This window comes from Lissotriton vulgaris, chromosome 5 (genome assembly GCF_964263255.1).
Source record: "Lissotriton vulgaris chromosome 5, aLisVul1.2, whole genome shotgun sequence".
In the NCBI taxonomy this organism is placed as follows: Eukaryota; Metazoa; Chordata; class Amphibia; order Caudata; family Salamandridae; genus Lissotriton; species Lissotriton vulgaris.
In genome coordinates, this window is record NC_141693.1 from 1058275214 (window position 1) to 1058294695 (window position 19482).

The 19482-nt window shown below is 48.3% G+C and overlaps 1 protein-coding gene across 1 annotated transcript in view; it reads right to left on the reverse strand.

Annotated features, from left to right (window-relative positions):
* The window catches only part of PCGF6 (polycomb group ring finger 6), a 305170-nt gene that overhangs the window by 245767 nt on the left and 39921 nt on the right, over positions 1-19482 (reverse strand). The gene's annotated exons all lie outside the window — the stretch shown is intronic.

Genomic DNA, 19482 nt, shown 5'->3' on the forward strand with positions numbered 1-19482 from the left:
TGCAGACAGTACATATGTTCTTTGCCACAGTCTCTGAAGAACCATTCTTTAATAGAACTGCGCTTTTATAAGGATCCATTATCCAAATGCATATTACAATTATGGTCTGAAATAGCGCAGTGTTGGTTTGTCTACAATGCCAAATTGTACATCTCAACAAGAGTGAGGCTATCTCCAGTGAGAAACGGATACTCTGTTGTTGCATTTTAGGCGTTCTAATTGTGAAAAAGGTGCCAGACACTTTCTTTGAACCTCAGATTCCTAAAGAACAAGTTACTTACCTTCGGTAACGCTTTTTCTGGTAGATACTATATCTACCTGTGGATTCCTCACCTTGTGAATATCCCCCTTGCGCCAGCAACATTCGGATATTCTTTTTCGTAGCCTCGCGCCGACGTGGATAGGACGTCACAGAGACACGGCTCCGCTCGCGACTCCGCTGACGTCACCGACGCCTACAATAGGCCCACGCCGGCGTGATGACATCAGTTCCGCCTTTTTTCCGTGCCATCGAGACACACGGACGGACCAATGACAGTAGAAATATACACAGTATACAAAAGTCAAGGCAAAACACACAGTGTAAAGCAAATGCAGGAAAGCAAATGAAACATTTCCTTGACATCAAAATAAATATACATTACAGTACAATAACTCTGGCATAGAAGAGTGGACAACGGGGAGGCGGGTGGGTCAGTGAGGAATCCACAGGCAGATATAGTATCTACCAGAAAAAGCGTTACCGAAGGTAAGTAACTTGTTCTTCTGATAGATACATCTGCCGTGTGGATTCCTCACCTTGTGAATAGAGTCCCACAGCAGTCCCCACTCCCGGAGGAGGGTGTCCACTCTTCAATACCAGGAAATCCTGAAGGACAGAGCGCGCAAAGTGGCCGTCCCTCCTGACTTCGGTATCCAAGCAGTAATGCTTCGCGAAAGTATGGAGGGAAGACCAGGTTGCCGCCCTACAAATGTCCTCCACAGGAACACCTCTAGCCAAAGCAGAGGTAGTAGACTTAGCTCTAGTGGAATGAGCCCTAATACCCTCTGGAGGTTCCTTACCGGCCAAAGAGTAGCAGATCTTTATACACAGAACGATCCATCTTGATAAAGTTCTTTTATGGACCGCTCTTCCCTTCTTGCAGCCAGCAAAGCCAATGAAGAGTTGATCGTCCAAGCGACAGTCTTTAGTTCTGTCCAAATAAAAAGACATCGCCCTCTTAGGGTCCAGACGGTGCAACCTCTCCTCCTCCTTGGAAGGGTGTGGGGGAGGATAAAAGGTAGGGAGGGTAATGGATTGACCAAGGTGGAAAGGAGTCACCACCTTAGGAAGAAAAGCAGCCCTGGTCCTTAGAACCATCCGATCAGCATGCATGGTCAGGAACGGGGGCTTGGAACTTAGAGCTTGAAGCTCACTCACCCTCCTTGCCGAGGTAATTGCAACTAGGAAAACTGCCTTAAAGGTTAAAAGCCTCATAGGACATTTATGAAGAGGCTCAAAGGGAGAGCCCATCAGAAAAGTCAGAACAAGATTCAAGTCCCACTGAGGTACAATAAAAGGGGTAGGAGGAAACTTGTTTACAAGACCCTTCAAAAACCTCAAGACTACAGGTGACTTAAAAAGAGAGGGCTGATCAGGCAAACAAATAAAAGCCGACAGCGCCGAAAGATAGCCCTTAACTGTGGCAACCGCCAACCCCTGTTGCGCCAAAGAAAGAGCAAACCGGAGCACATCTGATAAATGGGCTCTCAACGGGTCAATATCATTCTCACCACACCAAACAACAAACCTAGACCATCTATAAGAATAGACAGTCTTAGTGGAGTCACGTCTGGCAGACAAAATGACATCCACCACATCAGGTGTGAGAGAATAGGAAATCAGGTTGCCCCGTTCAATCTCCAGGCATGAAGGTGCAAAGTCTGGAGGTGGGGGTGTAGAACCTGCCCCTCCATCTGAGAGAGGAGGTCTGCCCTGAGAGGGAGACGGAGCGGCGGGTGAGAGGAGAGGTGGAGTAGATCTGTATACCACACCCTTCTTGGCCAGTACGGGGCGATCAATATGACTTGGGCCCGGTCCTGGCAGATCTTCCTCAGAACCCGAGGAATCAAGGGTATGGGAGGAAACGCGTAAAGGAGTCGACTTCCCCAACTCAACTAAAACGCGTCCCCCAAGGCTCCTTGCATCGGATACTGGAGACTGCAGAATAATGGGCAGTGAGCATTCTCGCGAGTGGCAAACAGGTCCACCCGAGGAGTCCCCCACGTCCGAAAGACGTGACGAACCACCTCCGGATGGAGCCTCCACTCGTGGTCGGCAGAGAACTGCCGACTGAGACTGTCTGCACGCACGTTCAGAACCCCGGCCAGATGATTTGCCATCAGACAAATCTGGTTTTCCTGAACCCAGGACCAGAGACGCAGAGCCTCTCTGCAGAGACACTGCGACCCCACTCCTCCCTGCTTGTTGATGTACCACATCGCGTTGTGTTGTCCGTCAGGACTTGGATCGACTGACCGCGAAGGGAAGGGAGGAAGGCCTTGAGCGCCAAACGTATCGCCCGCAACTCTAGAAGGTTGATGTGAAGCAACCTTTCCTCCGGAGACCAAAGACCCTTGACCTCCAGATCCCCCAGATGAGCACCCCACCCTAGAGTGGATGCATCCGTTATCACCGTGGCCACCGATGGAGGTAGATGGAAAGGCTTCCCTTGCGACAGGTTGCCTTCCACGCTCCACCAAGACAGATCCGCTGCAGTTTCTCTGGAGATCTTTACCGACTCCCCGAGATCTCCGTTGTGCTGATACCACTGCCTGCGGAGGCACCACTGGAGTGCCCTCATGTGCCAGCGTGCATGGTTGACCAGGAGAATACAAGAAGCCATCAGACGGAGCAGGCGAAGGACCTTCAGGACTGGAACGACCGCTCCAGGGTAAAACAAAGGAATCATTTCCTGTATGTCGCGAATCCTTTGAGGTGGAGGGAATGCACGACAAACAGTAGTGTCCAGTACGGCACCTATGAACAGGTTGCGCTGGGAGGGCACCAGGTGAGACTTGGGTACATTTATCGAAAAACCCAACCTGAACAACAACTGAGTTGTCTCCTGCAGATGATGGAGCACCTTCTCTGACGACTCCGCCTTGATCAGCCAGTCGTCCAAATACGGGAACACAGGTATCCCCGATCTCCTGAGATGAGCTGCCACCACCGCCATCACCTTGGTGAAGACTCGAGGCGCAGTAGTAAGACCAAACGGAAGGACCGCAAACTGGTAGTGCTGCGACCCAACCGTGAAACGGAGATACTCCCTGTGCGACTTCAGGATGGGTATATGGAAATACGCATCCTGCAAGTCGAGCGACACCATCCAGTCTCCTTCCATCAACGCTTGAAGAACCTGAACACGGGTGAGCATCTTGAATTTCTCCTGCTTCAGATAGAGATTCAAGACCCTGAGGTCCAGGATAGGACGAAGCCTGCCATCCTTCTTGGGGATCAGGAAATACCGGGAGTAGCATCCCTGACCCCTTTCCTGCTCTGGGACCACCTCTATCGCACCCTTTCGTAACAGAGTTAGAACCTCCTCCTGCAGAAGAGACAGATGTTCCTGGGTGCAAAAACCTTGACAAGGAGGGTAAACAGGGGGGAATTCCCAAAAGGGAAGGGCATACCCATTTTCTACAAGATTGAGAACCCAAAGATCTGTCGTAACCGATTCCCAATCCTGTAGAAAATGGGTAAGCCGACCCCCAACTGGACCCACATGATCCTGAATAGCGGATCTAGGGCTGCTTTTCGGCGGCAGGGGGAAAGGAAGAGGTGGAGGAAGAGGAGGGCTGACGTCCACGAGGACGCGCTCTTTGTTTTCCCCTGTACGATCTGTACATTGAATTTTACTGCTGCTGCTGCTGTGGCTGCTGCTGCTGTTGGCCTTGCCGGAAATTCCGAAAGGAGCGACCAAAGCCCCTGAACCTTCTGCCGGAAGAAGTGCCCTGATCTGGAGGCCCAAAGACTTCGCTGTTGCTCTGCAATCCTTGAATCGCTCAAGAGCCGCATCCACCTTTTTCCCAAAGAGACCTGAGCCATCAAAAGGAAGATCAAGCAGAGTCGCCTGAACATCAGCCGAAAAGTCCGATGATCTCAACCAGGCTGATCTCCTAGTGGCAACAGCGGTGCCCATAATACGAGCCACAGAGTCAGCAGTGTCCAGACCACTTTGAATTACCTGGCGGGCTGCCGCCTGAGATCACCTCCTCAAAATCCTTCTGGTTCGCGTCAGGAATTTTAGGAGCCAGGATACGTAAGGAGTCCATCAGGGCATGCACATACCTCCCCATTAGGCATGTGGCATTAGTTGACTTTAAGGCCATACTAGCCGATGAAAAGGTCTTTTTTGCCACCTGGTCCTGTTTCTTTGCTTCCTTCTCACAAGGAACCTGCGGAAAGGCACTAAGACTCTTCTTAGAACAGGCAGCCTGAATGACCAGGCTCTCCGGTGAAGGATGTGAAGACAGAAAAGCCGGGTCCTCAGGAGCGGCCCTGTACCTCGTTGCAACACTCTTTGATACCGCAGGAGCCGACAAAGGTTTCCTCCAAACCTCCATAATAGGATCAGTCAAGGCATCATTGAATGGAAGTAAAGGCTCAACCACAGAATTTGGAGGATGCAAGACTTCTGTGAGGAGATTAGACTTGAACTCCACTGTAGGCAGAGTCAATTGAAGAAGCTCAGCAGCCTTTCTCATAACCAGATGGTAGGGCTGGATATCCCTAAAGGGAGCACCTGAGCCTGAGGGCAACTCCCACTCTGGAGAGAAATCAAGGGTCCCAGAATCCGCCAATTCCTCAAAACATCTCTCCTCTAGTTCACCTTCTTCGACGTCAGACTGTGAGCCCATATAACTCTGCTCCTCCAAAAGGCGTTGTGCTTCTCTCCTTGACCTCTCCTTTACACGCCTCGCAGCCGGATCCACCAGCAGCTTCGACGGATTCGGGGCCGGCGCCGGTATCGAATCCGACGGCACAGAAGAATGCCCTCGAGGATGATCAGGAGCAGGCGACGCCGGAATCGGCGTCGACGACTTCGGCGGAGCCGGGATTTGCCAATGCGGCGTCGGAGCCGGCATGTAAGGCATAAACGGAGCCGGAGGATAGGAGTGAGGAACTCCCAGGCTGAAAGCCAAAGGACCCATGGGACCCGAAGGTGCACCAGAGGGGTACCACGCCCTTGAGAAGACACCATACATTGCGTTAAGAAACGCTGAAGGGTCCTGGCCTGGAGCAGGAAAGGGCGGCTGAAAACCATCAGGCCGGTCCTGAGGAGGGATCGAATTCGGCTCATCGACAGGAGCAGAATCCACGTCCTCCCGGGCCTCTTCCTCTTCTCGGGCCGGGGACGGCACCGGAGACGGATTCGGGACCGGTGAAGCATCCGGAGCCGGAGATGGAGAACGCCCACGCGACTCAGAAGGCGAGGCCTCACCTTCATGCTCGGAGACTTCGAGGGTAACCACCTTCGAACGTACCTTCTTCGGTGACCTCGACCCCGACTCCTTACCAGAGCGACGTCGGGACTCATGTCTCCTCTTCTTGTGCTTCTTCTTCGACTTCGAAACATGATCCGACGCCGACTTCGAAGACGACCTCTCTCGAGAAGCAGACCTCGACCTCGCCCTGGACTTCGACCTCGCCCTTCGAGAACAAGACCTCGACGACTTCTCCTTTCCAGCTTTCACCTTCGCAACCAGAAGTTTGGCTTCTCTCTCCCTCAGGGCCTTCGGATTAATCTTCCGACACGAAGAACAATCCTCCACATCATGGTCGGAACTTAAACACCAGATGCAGTCTTCATGGGGGTCGGTAATGGACATCATTTTACCGCACTCCCTGCAGGGCTTGAAGCCAGTCTTCTTGGATGACATCCTCGAAGAGACAGGATACAGAGAAGCAGAATTAAGTTACAAAACGACAACAAAGTACCAGTAGGCTACAGAGATTCCCGATAACCGTTAGCGTCGACGACGCGGAAAAAAGGGAACTGATGTCATCACGCCGGCGTGGGCCTATTGTAGGCGTCGGTGACGTCAGCGGAGTCGCGAGCGGAGCCGTGTCTCTGTGACGTCCTATCCACGTCGGCGCGAGGCTACGAAAAAGTATTTCCGAATGTTGCTGGCGCAAGGGGGATATTCACAAGGTGAGGAATCCACACGGCAGATCTATCTATCAGAATAAGTTGTTCCGTTCTGTTAAAGCAACTTAGCAGGGAGGCGTGATTTTACTGTTTGTCTTTTCCTTCTCCGGTGATTAGCCATACCTTTTAAGGGTTTCAGAAAGAGGATAATAAGTAAAATCCCTCGAGGAGGAGAACTTCATTGGATAGAAGAATGTTACCTGGGACAGGGAAAAGGTCAGCTATGTGACCTTGGCATTAAAGGCTCATTAAGATGTGGAAAGCAGCCTTCCATTCCGGAAGGCCCCAGGCTCCAGTGGGTTTTCAGCCCCCTTCTACAAAACATATGCTTTCATGTTGGTGGAGCATCTCCTGCGGGTCTTCAACTATTTCTTAACATCCAAAATAGCGAAGGACACGATGCTGGGATACCATATTACTCTCCTCCTGAAACCTGATAAGCCTCCAATGCTCTGTTCATCTTAATAACCAATCGCACTATTAAATAGTGACGGTAAGATCTTCGAATTGATACTGGTGGCTCGGCTTCAGAATATTTGGATCAGCATTGCCACTCCCCAGCAATCAGCCTTCATCAAGAACAGGCAGGAGAATGACAACAGAAGACTGACAGTGGCGATAATGGAGGTGGCAGAGCGCTGTCGCCAGCCCATCTCACTGAATGCCAAGAAGGCTTTCAACAGGGTGGACTGGGCATACCCGTCAAAAGTGCTGGACACAGTCCACTTGGGTCCTACATCCAGGCAAACTACAAGAAGCCACCAGTTAAATTTCAAATTAATGGAGCTCTTAGAGCAGACATCCCCTTGACAAGGGGCACAAGACAGGGGCACCCCCTGTCCCCTCTAATCTTTACCTTGGTCATGGAACCCTTAGTGGCCAAGATCCAGAATAATCCCGAAATCCATGGCATGAAGGTGGAGTGCAAAGAGCACAAACTAGCCCTCTTCACAAATTATATCTTATTTTGTAACTGATCTAGAAACAACAAACCAGGTAATTGTTAGTGGAATTAGACTGCTTTGCTTTAGTATCGAACTTTAAAATTAACTACCTCAAATCCCAGGGACTAGGTGTAGCAGACCCACAGGGCCAACTACAAGAACCCATTCAATGTGGCAGATTTACATGGGATGAGGTGGCCATGGAGTTCATGGAGGTTTCACCTGCTAACTCACATGAGAGCCCTATATGATAGTAAAATCCCTCTGCTGATCACAGCCATATTGAGGAATCAGTACAGGTGGGGCAAGTTAGAAATATCATGGCTTGGTTGACTAAATAGCCTCAAAATGTATTTCATACCCAGTCTTATATATGTCCTGCAAACTCTCTCTCTCACAATCCCTGAAGCAACACAATCCCTAATCTGTAGAAAAATCAAAATTTTGTGTGAGGGGGTACATTTCTACAGGTGGCAAAATCTTCACTCTTCCGCTCCACTGCTGAGGAAGGACTGGGTTTCCCATAAGGAACAACGTACATGCTGGCGGCTCTACTACGCCCTTCTCTCGACTGGAACCATGACCCAGGGGGGAAAACATGGGTACAAGTAGAACAGGACTTCATGCCTGTCCCCCCTAGGAATCTTTTATGGCTTCCTACCACGGCTGGGGATGCCCAGACGTGGGTCCCAGGCACTCCACACCACTTGGAGTCAAGCTAGCCGGGCTGATGAGAGGTGTTACCTCGAAACCGGTCCGGTCCTCGGATGCTTGATTCCGTTCTGGGAAGGACATGGCTTTTGTAGTTCGGACTGGACTGTTCCCATGGGGCAACAGGGTCAGAGCTGATTTGCATATCGCCATTGTCTAACCCAGGGTGGTGTGGAGTGCAAAAAAACGATGGATTTGGGCCCAGATCTTTTGACTGGGGGAATGTGTGACATTGATCCACATTCGGTCCATCACTTGTTGTTTTTGCAATTGCCGCCCTAAGTGCGCTGGGGATGCCCAGACGTGGGTCCCAGGCACTCCACACCACTTGGAGTCAAGCTAGCCGGGCTGATGAGAGGTGTTACCCCGAAACCGGTCCGGTCCTCGGATGCTTGATTCCGTTCTGGGAAGGACATGGCTTTTGTAGTTCGGACTGGACTGTTCCCATGGGGCAACAGGGTCAGAGCTGATTTGCATATCGCCATTGTCTAACCCAGGGTGGTGTGGAGTGCAAAAAAACAATGGATTTGGGCCCAGATCTTTTGACTGGGGGAATGTGTGACATTGATCCACATTCGGTCCATCACTTGTTGTTTTTGCAATTGCCGCCCTAAGTGCGCTGGGGATGCCCAGACGTGGGTCCCAGGCACTCCACACCACTTGGAGTCAAGCTAGCCGGGCTGATGAGAGGTGTTACCTCGAAACCGGTCCGGTCCTCGGATGCTTGATTCCGTTCTGGGAAGGACATGGCTTTTGTAGTTCGGACTGGACTGTTCCCATGGGGCAACAGGGTCAGAGCTGATTTGCATATCGCCATTGTCTAACCCAGGGTGGTGTGGAGTGCAAAAAAACGATGGATTTGGGCCCAGATCTTTTGACTGGGGGAATGTGTGACATTGATCCACATTCGGTCCATCACTTGTTGTTTTTGCAAGTTCCTACCACGGCTGAACACGCTCACCTTCTCCCCTACCTATAACAGCCTAAGGTTTAGCTCGGGTCTATCGCTACATTTTAAATCTTACCTTCCCTCCCCCCAAAACATCCATGCGTTGCACAGTGGGAGAGGAAATTAGCTGTAGACATTCCAGATGAGACTTGGAAGGCTATATGGCAGTGGGTTTAAAGTCATCAATATGTCTATGTTATAAAGAACACATATAAAACACTGACATGTTGGTACCCTACTCCTGTGCGCCTGCACCAGATGTTTAGTGGTTCAGAGTTGTGATGGAAAGGATGTGGTGATAGGGACACTTTTCTACACAACTCGTGGACATGCCCCGGGGCTTCTGGGGCGGAGTTCTGCTCAAGTTATGTTCCATACGAAATGTATCCTTACCCCATGACCCACTCCCAATTCTCCTGGGAGACCCGGGGGAATATACCCATGACGGCCTGGCACACATTATGCATTAAAATAATTTAAATCCTATTTTTTTCACATTTCTGCATTGCCAATTACACTGTGACTTTACCAGCTAAGCTTGTATTAAAAGGCTGTCACTGCCCTAATTAACGTCTTTAGACATTACTAATGGATGTCCATTGCTTGGACTAGCCCAGCCAAGACAGACTTTTCAAGTTGTTGGAAGACATCAGTGATATGCAGCCTGAGTCATATTGCACAGTAACCTGGAGGACCCCCCTCATGGGCATACCATATCACTTAGGGAATCTGATTCAGGAGTTGCTTAAGTTCCTAAGAACAAGGGATGAGTCGTAGCAATTCGGACTGGACACTATAGGGGTCGGGCCAAGGTTGGCTTGCATATGTCTAGACCATTTGTCCTGCATTATAGCGAAAAAAGAATAATGGAGTGGAATGCCACAAAAAATAATGAACGTATTCCACCTATTCTTTTTGTTGTTGTTCACCTTCAACTTCAAAGCCCTTAGGGAGGGCTTAGGTGTCACTAGCCACATGGGAGTGAGAGAGTGAGTGAGTGAGTGAGTGAGTGAGTGAGTGAGTGCGTGAGTGCGTGAGTGCGTGAGTGCGTGTGTGTGTGTGTGTGTGTGTTGTAGCAAATGCCACCATATTTGGTTTAACGTTTATTTATCAACAGTATGCCCCACCACCCCATTGCTTGGCTCCCTGGCACTTTAGACCATGATTAAAACACTAGAGAAGAAGACTCCGTGCATGCTGCAAGGAATGTTCAACTGCCTTCTTCAGGACATTTGGAAGATTTCTTCAGCTTCAAGACATTCTCTGTGTAGAGAACTGGGGAAGGCAATTTCACTAACTGCCATTCAGGACTTTTTGGACCTTTTTCTGCCTTTTGAAAGGAACCTGTGCCAAACCGCTGCATGTGCATGTAGGAGCTGTGTGCTGGGAAGATGGGAAGTTTCTGGAGCCAGAGGAAGATACAGACCACAAAACAAAACCCCTCAACCAAGTGGAATGCCTGCTAAAAAGAATGTCTTGAAGACCTGCAATTTTTTATTTGAAGCTCCTGTGAGGCCAACAGATGCCTTGCTTTACCTTTTGGCTCTTCTATTCTGTTCCTTTCATTTTGGTAAATAGAGTAATATTTTAATGGGAAACTGGTTTGGGCGTTTATGCTTTTGATTTAGTTCTTCAGGGCAGGTTGTTTTATGGCACAAAAAACTTCACCGTTTTTTCTGCACAGACAACCTTCTTGCTCTGGCCTTGCTATCTACACTCACTCGTTGAGAACAACTACATTAACTCTGTGGACTGGACTGTGTGATCTTTTCACGCAGTAAACAGTAGGGAAGAAACCTTCAGTAACATCACAGAGTATTTCTTAGGTGCCAGTCTTCATAGTCTAACAATCACCAGTATTAGGCAGGATGGAGGTTTCAAAGGATATATATCCATTTCATTGACAGATTCAATGGAGCAAAGTCAATCAAGACAGGCTGGAGGCACCAGGTGTGTGCTAGTAAACATTTTCAAAACTGTCTTAGATGACATTTATGAACAAGACTATCTGCCCAACTGTCTGAATAATTAAGGAGAGGAATTAACCAATCTGAGGAACAATTATAGTAGAAACAACTGAATGCTCAATAGTCTAGTATGTTATTTTAAGACATAAACCAACACAAATCTCCGTGGACATAATTTCAAACGCAGACAAAACACTGATAGCACATAGCAGAGAACTGTAGAAAATTACAAATATTTCCAATCAACAAATTCTAGTAAAGAAAATGAAGTGTGTGCTCTTCAAGAGGTAAGCCAGATGGTACACAGAGTTTTTCATTTTATAGATAATTAGGGCTTCACTTAAAGACATTTGGAGCTTTGACCATCCTAGACAACCATCCTTGTCAAACAAAAGGTAAGCATAAATATTACTCTTAAATAAGGAGTTCATTCAGCCTCTGCTAATCAACTGTCTCAAACAATACAATCAACACTTTATCTACACGAAAGTAACCTTGGCAGTGGTGTCATATCCTCTAGAGAGAATGGCAATGAGACACCAAGCAGCTGCAAACTAGCAGACAAATAAAAGTGATTCAGGAATCTGAAGTTGCAGTAGGTCACTACCCCAGCACTGCCCTCACAAGGAGGGAGCCAACTACTCATACTGTGCTTGATGAGCAGAACAGCTTGGAGACATAAGAGAAGAATACTAGAAATCCCACCAATTTGAAAATCATAAGAAATGTGCATTCTGGAACTAGCTAACAGCAGTGATATGGCATACATCAACATGTTATGGAAAAAAGCTGCCTAGAGTTCAGGTTGAAATTTCTACTATGGATTCCAGAGGTTACGTCGACTTTTCATCATAAGGTATCTATAGGTTACCTATTCAGAAAATGTTAGATAGGTTTCTATTTTCATGGGGTCACAAAATACCTGGATGTTCTTTAAAGGGAACAAGTGGCCAGCACACCAAACACCTCATTTTTCAAGGTCACAGTTCGTTGTAGACGAGAAAGTTCTACTAAGAACAGGCAGACGTGTGGGCTGAAAGGCATTTGAAAACTGGGGAGATGTGGGCACATCAAAAAGGCTATAGTATTATTCTAAATAAGCGCCAATAGTACAATGTAGCATTCTTCGGGCAGCGTCTTGCTCTGCTGAGAAAGGAACTCAAGCAGATCTGTATCTCGCACCAGAAGATGGTGTAGAGTAAGGTACTTTACTATTCTGTGTATCTGGTTCAGGAGGCATAACAGCCACCTGTTGGTGAAATTTCCAACAAGATGGTGCCAGCGGACTGCTTCTTAAAAAGATTACAAGTGGTTCTGCTGGATAAGTACCACGGGGTACTGGTTCAGAACCTGATTATTTCTTTCATAATCAATAATGATTTTGTTCTAGACTTTTATGAATGTACCACACCGTAGTAGGTTTTTATCAAACATATATATTTATTAAAATATTTGTTCTGTTTTTCTCGCCAATTGTGTAAATAATTTTATACAAAAAGTCAATACCAACTTGGGGCTGTCTGGCAAAGAAATCAAAATAACAAATACACAGACAATTCAATGGGTGACTGTGGTGACATATAGTGCAAATGAGTGACCTTTCAAATTCAAACAATAAATAAGACAATAACATAAATTATCCATCCTTTTCAGGTCTTTCACTTTAGGCAGTCCTATGTCTTAAATGAACTGCTATAGTGAGCCAGAACATGAAATGGTTTTATGTCCATGTTTCGACCCTGTGTGTGTGTGTGTGTATATATATATATATATATATGTTTGTAGATACATCAAGTAGGGTCTTCTTCAGGACAAAAGAAGGAAGTGCAACAGCCATTGGTGGTTGGGAATTCACAAGTTTAAATCTATTAACTCCTCCGAGCCCGGAAGGAGTTCTTTATTCAAGGATCAGCAATCAACCAGCTGTGGAAACTTTAGCTGTGTACCCCTCTGGATATGCTCATTGGCCTCCAGAGGGTAGTGGTTCAAAGTATTAGTAGCATCAAGGTGAGAGACATTCGAGAATACAGTACTTAAGGAAGTTTGGAAAGCAAGCAATGATGGACTTTGGCATCAACACTTGATGATCTCTAAGGAATGAATACTACTAATACTTTGGACCCACTACCCCCTGGAGGCAGACGAGAAGACCCTAATTGATGTATCTACAAACACATGCAGTGCAATAGGTCTCGGAATGACATTGTTTTGAGCTATTGGCATTGAAAATGTTATAATAATTATTTTTTCTACCTTCGTGAATTTTGCGGGATGTAATGACTCACGGGCACAGGAGGTGTAGGTAGTGCAGGTTTTATTGATTTAAGCAGCCGCCGTTGGCGTATAACACTACGGTAATAAGGGAGAGGGGTCTCTTGAGCCTTTCCCGGTCGTGGAGAGTCGCTCCTTCCAATGCTCCAGCCCAGGTCTCCTTCTTTCCCGGGTGCTCCTGGGCGAGGTAATCGCCGAATCAGCTGTTGTTGCCGCCAAAATATAAATGAAGGGAAAGAAAATATACATGTTTCAGTTTGGTGCTCTAGTAGCAATAGTGTCAGGGAAAGGGGGTGAGGTTTCACACGCGTGCACAAACTAGCCAAAAATAAAAGCTTTTGTGTAGTGCCGGTGGTGTGGGGGATAAGGGAGTTAAGGGAACGATCGAGTGAGGTTTCACGGGGGTTTATAACCCCTTCTGCCCACCCAGCCCACGATACGGGAACGTACCTGGGAGAGCCACGCTTCTCTTGAAGCGCGGCTTGGCGATTCACCTTGACGTTGGCCTCCTGGCTTCTCTCCTCGGCGGGTCACCTCCGCTCCAAACTCCTCTCCGACCGTCTTCTTCCCCACGCTGTAATCCTCTTCTCTGTTGGATTCCACGGGCCCAAACACTGCAGGAACGATGTATGCCCAAATCCACTACCCTGACTCAAATGCCTCCCATGAGGTACACAACCATGAGAGGACACCCGAGCCCAGGGCAGGGGACAGGAATTCAAACGAAAGGGACTTCAAAACAAAGGCTTCACCCCTGAGCTGGACTGGACGATGAGACTCGACCACCACCTCCACGCCTCTGTACCTATGGAACAATGTACACAATTACTTCTGTGTCCTACTTACAGGTGTACCCCTTAGTCTCCCAATCCCATAACCACACTCCACCATGCAATGAAAAAAACACCTCCTTACTTGTGTAATGTACAGGATTAGCCTCGGGAGGTCTTTGGCAGCAGGTAATATGAGATCTCCACTATCGTTATCGCATCCAGCTCCAGTCAGAGATAGGGGATAAGGGGACTGCACTCGAGGACACCTTCTGCCAAAACGGGATTATTTAAGGGGAAAAAGCCATTGAACTCGGCATAAAAACCCCCCAAGTAATGTCCTTGCTTTTGTTTATAGTCTTTAAACTGGGAGGGGGACACAACAAACAACGAATCCTTCTTCCGGGATCTGCAGCTCCTCCGGGTTGCAGAGCGGATGAAAGCACCCAAGCGGCACACGAGGCGGATAGACTACCTCAAACGCGGAAGTAGGGGGCGCGGCTCCGGAATCCCACAGCTAACCCGCCGGCTGGAGTCTCTCGGAAATGTAACAGACTGTCCTTCCGAGGAGCCGGGATTCGAGGGGACTGGAGCCCCAGTTACCCTCGAGTAGCAAAAAGCACACAAACTCAATCTTCGGGTTAACGAAGGAACAGAGGGAAGGTGAGGGGGACGGGGCGGGATATGGAATACACCGAAACTGAACCCAACAAAAAGGGGAAAAAACGGAACAACCTGGGAAAGGAAAGGGCAATACAAAAATAGCACCAATGATACAGAGGGGATTCAATAGAACAGGAACACGAGCCTGTGAACCAATCTCTGCAACAACCTAGATATCACGACCCAGAACCTGGAAACCAAAGCAAAAAGATACCAAGCACTGAATAGAGGAAGGGGTGGTGCTTAATACCCTTCAGAGCCGATCATGTGATGGTGGAGTATGGCCATAGAAGACAGACTAGACCCTTTTTCCTAACATTCTCCACCTCCGCTCACGCCTTAACTATCTCCACTCGCTTCTTCACCTCTGGGTGTAAAACACACCGGTATCTTGCTGTTTTCGCTATTTACTCTGTTTTCCTCATCATAACTGGGGGCGGGGCTCTGTTCGAGCTCATCCCAGTTAAAGAAACAGTGTTCCTCTTCTCCCTCTGGGTCGAGGAACTTTACGTCTGCTTCTGCCAGTTTCCAGTTCTCTGTCTGCTGTATGGGAAGAGGTGAGAGGGTTCTATTCAGATGTCCGTGGGGCAGGTATCGAGATGATGGTTAGGCCTGATTCCCCCCGTCACGCACCACCCCCCCGGAATCTCCCAATCGGGGAGAGGAAAGCGAGACAGAAAATCTGCACTTCCATTTTCCGAGCCCTTACAATGGCAGACCTGGAAGGAGAACGGCTGGAGTGTCAAGAACCATCTCAATACCCTGGGATTGTGAGAGATATTGCGGCTCATCCATTGTAGAGGAGCATGGTCAGTGTATAGGGTGAATGGGTGACCCTCAAGATAGTAACGTAGCTTATCTACGGCCCATTTAATCGCGAGACACTCCTTCTCTATTGTGGGATATTTCACCTCCCTGGCGAAGAGTTTTCTGATGTAGAGAATTGGATGCTCTAACCCCTCTGGTGATAGCTGGGATAATACTGCACCCACCCCGTAATCGGAAGCATCAGTGTGGAGGATGAATGGCCTGGAGAAGTCTGGTGAGGAGAGAACCGGACTAGAGGGAATGGTTCTTTCGAGGGGGTTAAACGCTTGCCACATCTCTGGGGTAGGCTTCTGATAGCCTAGGGGTTTGTATTCCTTCTTGAGGGTGTCTGTTAGGGGACTGGCAATGTCTGAGAAGGAGGGGATGAATCGTCTGTAGTACCCTATTAATCCAAGATATGCCCTCATCTCTTTTTTATTTCTGGGGAAGGGGGTATCAGCTATGGCCCTTATTTTCTCTATCTGGGGTTCTATCATTCCATGTCCCAGCACGTATCCTAAGTATTTTACTTTTTGGTAACCCATACGTGATTTTTTTGAATTCACGTGTAACCCGGCTTCCTGGAGTCGTCCCAGAATGGTCTGTATATGTTGCAGATGAGTTTCCCATGAGGGGCTGAATATTATAATGTCAAGATAGGCCGAACTAAAGGCCTGATATTCAGTCAGGATCTCGTTCATTAAACGCTGGAACGTTGCGGGAGCTCCGTGTAGTCCGAAGGGGACCACGTTAAATTCGTACAGGCCATCGGGTGTGGCGAAGGCTGTTTTTTTCCTGTCTTTCTCCCTTAATGGCACCTGCCAATATCCTTTGGTCAGGTCCAGTGTACTTATGCATTGGGCGTCCCCGAGTTTCTTGATTAATTCATCTATTCGTGGTAGAGGATATGCGTCGAAGGAGGACAATCCATTCAGGGCGCGGAAGTCCATACAAAATCTTGTACTCCCATCTGGCTTGGGCACCATTATGATGGGCGAAGACCATTCGCTCCGGGAGGGTCGGATTACCCCCAATTTTAACATTTCCTGAACCTCCTTTTGTATGGCTGGTCTTTTGGCAGCGGGTATCCGGTAGGGCCGTTGATTGATTATGGTTCCCTCCGGAGTTTCTATTTGGTGTTCAATCAGCGTGGTCTTACCAGGTAGATTGAAAATAGAGATGAACAAGCATTTGCAATGCAATGGTCTCGGCATCATTAAAGGTAGAGCTATTGGCATTGCTCATGACATTTCTTTTTTTTTCTTTAAATCATAAATAAATGGCATTGTCATTTACATTGCCAATACACAGCACTGCACTCAACAGCACACACCACTCTGCACCTGCACTCACTGCTCTGCACACTCACTCTGCACTCACTACTCACTACTCTGCACTCACTACTCTGCACTCACTACTCTGCACTCACTACTCTGCACTCACTACTCTGCACTCACTACTCACTACTCTGCACTCACTACTCTGCACTCACTATGCACTCACTACTCTGCACTCACTATGCACTCACTACTCTGCACTCTGCACTCACTACTCTGCACTTTGCACTCTGCACTCACTACTCTGCACTTTGCACTCACTACTCTGCACTCACTACTCTGCACTCACTACTCTGCACTCACTACTCTGCACTCACTACTATGCACTCACTACTATGCACTCACTACTATGCACTCACTACTCTGCACTCACTACTCACAACTCTGCACTCACTACTCTGCACTCACTACTCTGCACTCACTACTCTGCACTCACTACTCTGCACTCACTACTCTGCACTCACTACTCTGCACTCACTACTCACTACTCTGCACTCACTACTCTGCACTCACTAATCTGCACTCACTACTCTGCACTCACTACTCTGCACTCACTACTCTGCACTCACTACTCTGCACTCACTACTCTGCACTCACTACTCTGCACTCACTACTCTGCACTCACTACTCTGCACTCACTACTCTGCACTCACTACTCTGCACTCACTACTCTGCACTCTGCGCTCACTACTCTGCACTCACTACTCTGCACTCACTACTCACTACTCTGCACTTACTACTCACTACTCTGCACTCACTACTCACTACTCTGCACTCACTACTCTGCACTCACTACTCACTACTCTGCACTCACTACTCTGCACTCACTACTCACTACTCTGCACTCACTACTCTGCACTCACTACTCACTACTCTGCACTCACTACTCTGCACTCACTACTCTGCACTCACTACTCTGCACTCACTACTCGGCACTCACTACTCGGCACTCACTACTCGGCACTCACTATGCACTCACTACTCTGCACTCTGCACTCACTACTCTGCACTTTGCACTCTGCACTCACTACTCTGCACTCACTACTCTGCACTCTGCACTCACTACTCTGCACTCACTACTCTGCACTCACTACTCTGCACTCACTACTCTGCACTCACTACTCTGCACTCACTACTCTGCACTCACTACTCACTACTCTGCACTCACTACTCTGCACTCACTACTCTGCACTCACTACTCTGCACTCACTACTCTGCACTCACTACTCTGCACTCACTACTCTGCACTCACTACTCTGCACTCTGCACTCACTACTCTGCACTCACTACTCACTACTCTGCACTTACTACTCACTACTCTGCACTCACTACTCTGCACTCACTACTCTGCACTCACTACTCTGCACTCACTACTCTGCACTCACTACTCTGCACTCACTACTCACTACTCTGCACTCACTACTCACTACTCTGCACTCACTACTCACTACTCTGCACTCACTACTCTGCACTCACTACTCACTACTCTGCACTCACTACTCACTACTCTGCACTCACTACTCTGCACTCACTACTCGGCACTCACTACTCGGCACTCACTACTCGGCACTCACTACTCGGCACTCACTACTCACTACTCTGCACTCACTACTCTGCACTCACTACTCTGCACTCACTACTCTGCACTCACTACTCTGCACTCACTACTCTGCACTCACTACTCTGCACTCACTACTCTGCACTCACTAATCTACACTCACTAATCTACACTCACTAATCTACACTCTGCACTCACTACTCTGCACTCACTACTCTGCACTCACTACTCTGCACTCACTAATCTGCACTCACTAATCTGCACTCACTAATCTACACTCTGCACTCACTACTCTGCACTCACTACTCTGCACTCACTACTCTGCACTCACTACTCTGCACTCACTACTCACTACTCTGCACTCACTACTCACTACTCTGCACTCACTACTCACTACTCTGCACTCACTACTCACTACTCACTACTCTGCACTCACTACTCAGCACTCACTACTCACTACTCTGCACTCACTACTCAGCACTCACTACTCTGCACTCACTACTCTGCACTCACTACTCTGCACTCACTACTCTGCACTCACTACTCACTACTCTGCACTCACTACTCTGCACTCACTACTCTGCACTCACTACTCTGCACTCACTACTCTGCACTCACTACTCTGCACTCACTACTCTACACTCACTAATCTACACTCACTAATCTACACTCTGCACTCACTACTCTGCACTCACTACTCTGCACTCACTACTCTGCACTCACTAATCTGCACTCACTAATCTGCACTCACTAATCTACACTCACTAATCTACACTCACTAATCTACACTCTGCACTCACTACTCTGCACTCACTACTCTGCACTCACTACTCTGCACTCACTACTCACTACTCTGCACTCACTACTCACTACTCTGCACTCACTACTCTGCACTCACTACTCACTACTCACTACTCTGCACTCACTACTCAGCACTCACTACTCACTACTCTGCACTCACTACTCTGCACTCACTACTCTGCACTCACTACTCTGCACTCACTACTCTGCACTCACTACTCACTACTCTGCACTCACTACTCAGCACTCACTACTCTGCACTCACTACTCTGCACTCACTACTCTGCACTCACTACTCTGCAATCACTACTCTGCACTCACTACTCTGCACTCACTACTCACTACTCACTACTCTGCACTCACTACTCACTACTCTGCACTCACTACTCTGCACTCACTACTCTGCACTCACTACTCTGCACTCACTACTCTGCACTCACTACTCACTACTCTGCACTCACTACTCAGCACTCACTACTCTGCACTCACTACTCACTACTCTGCACTCAC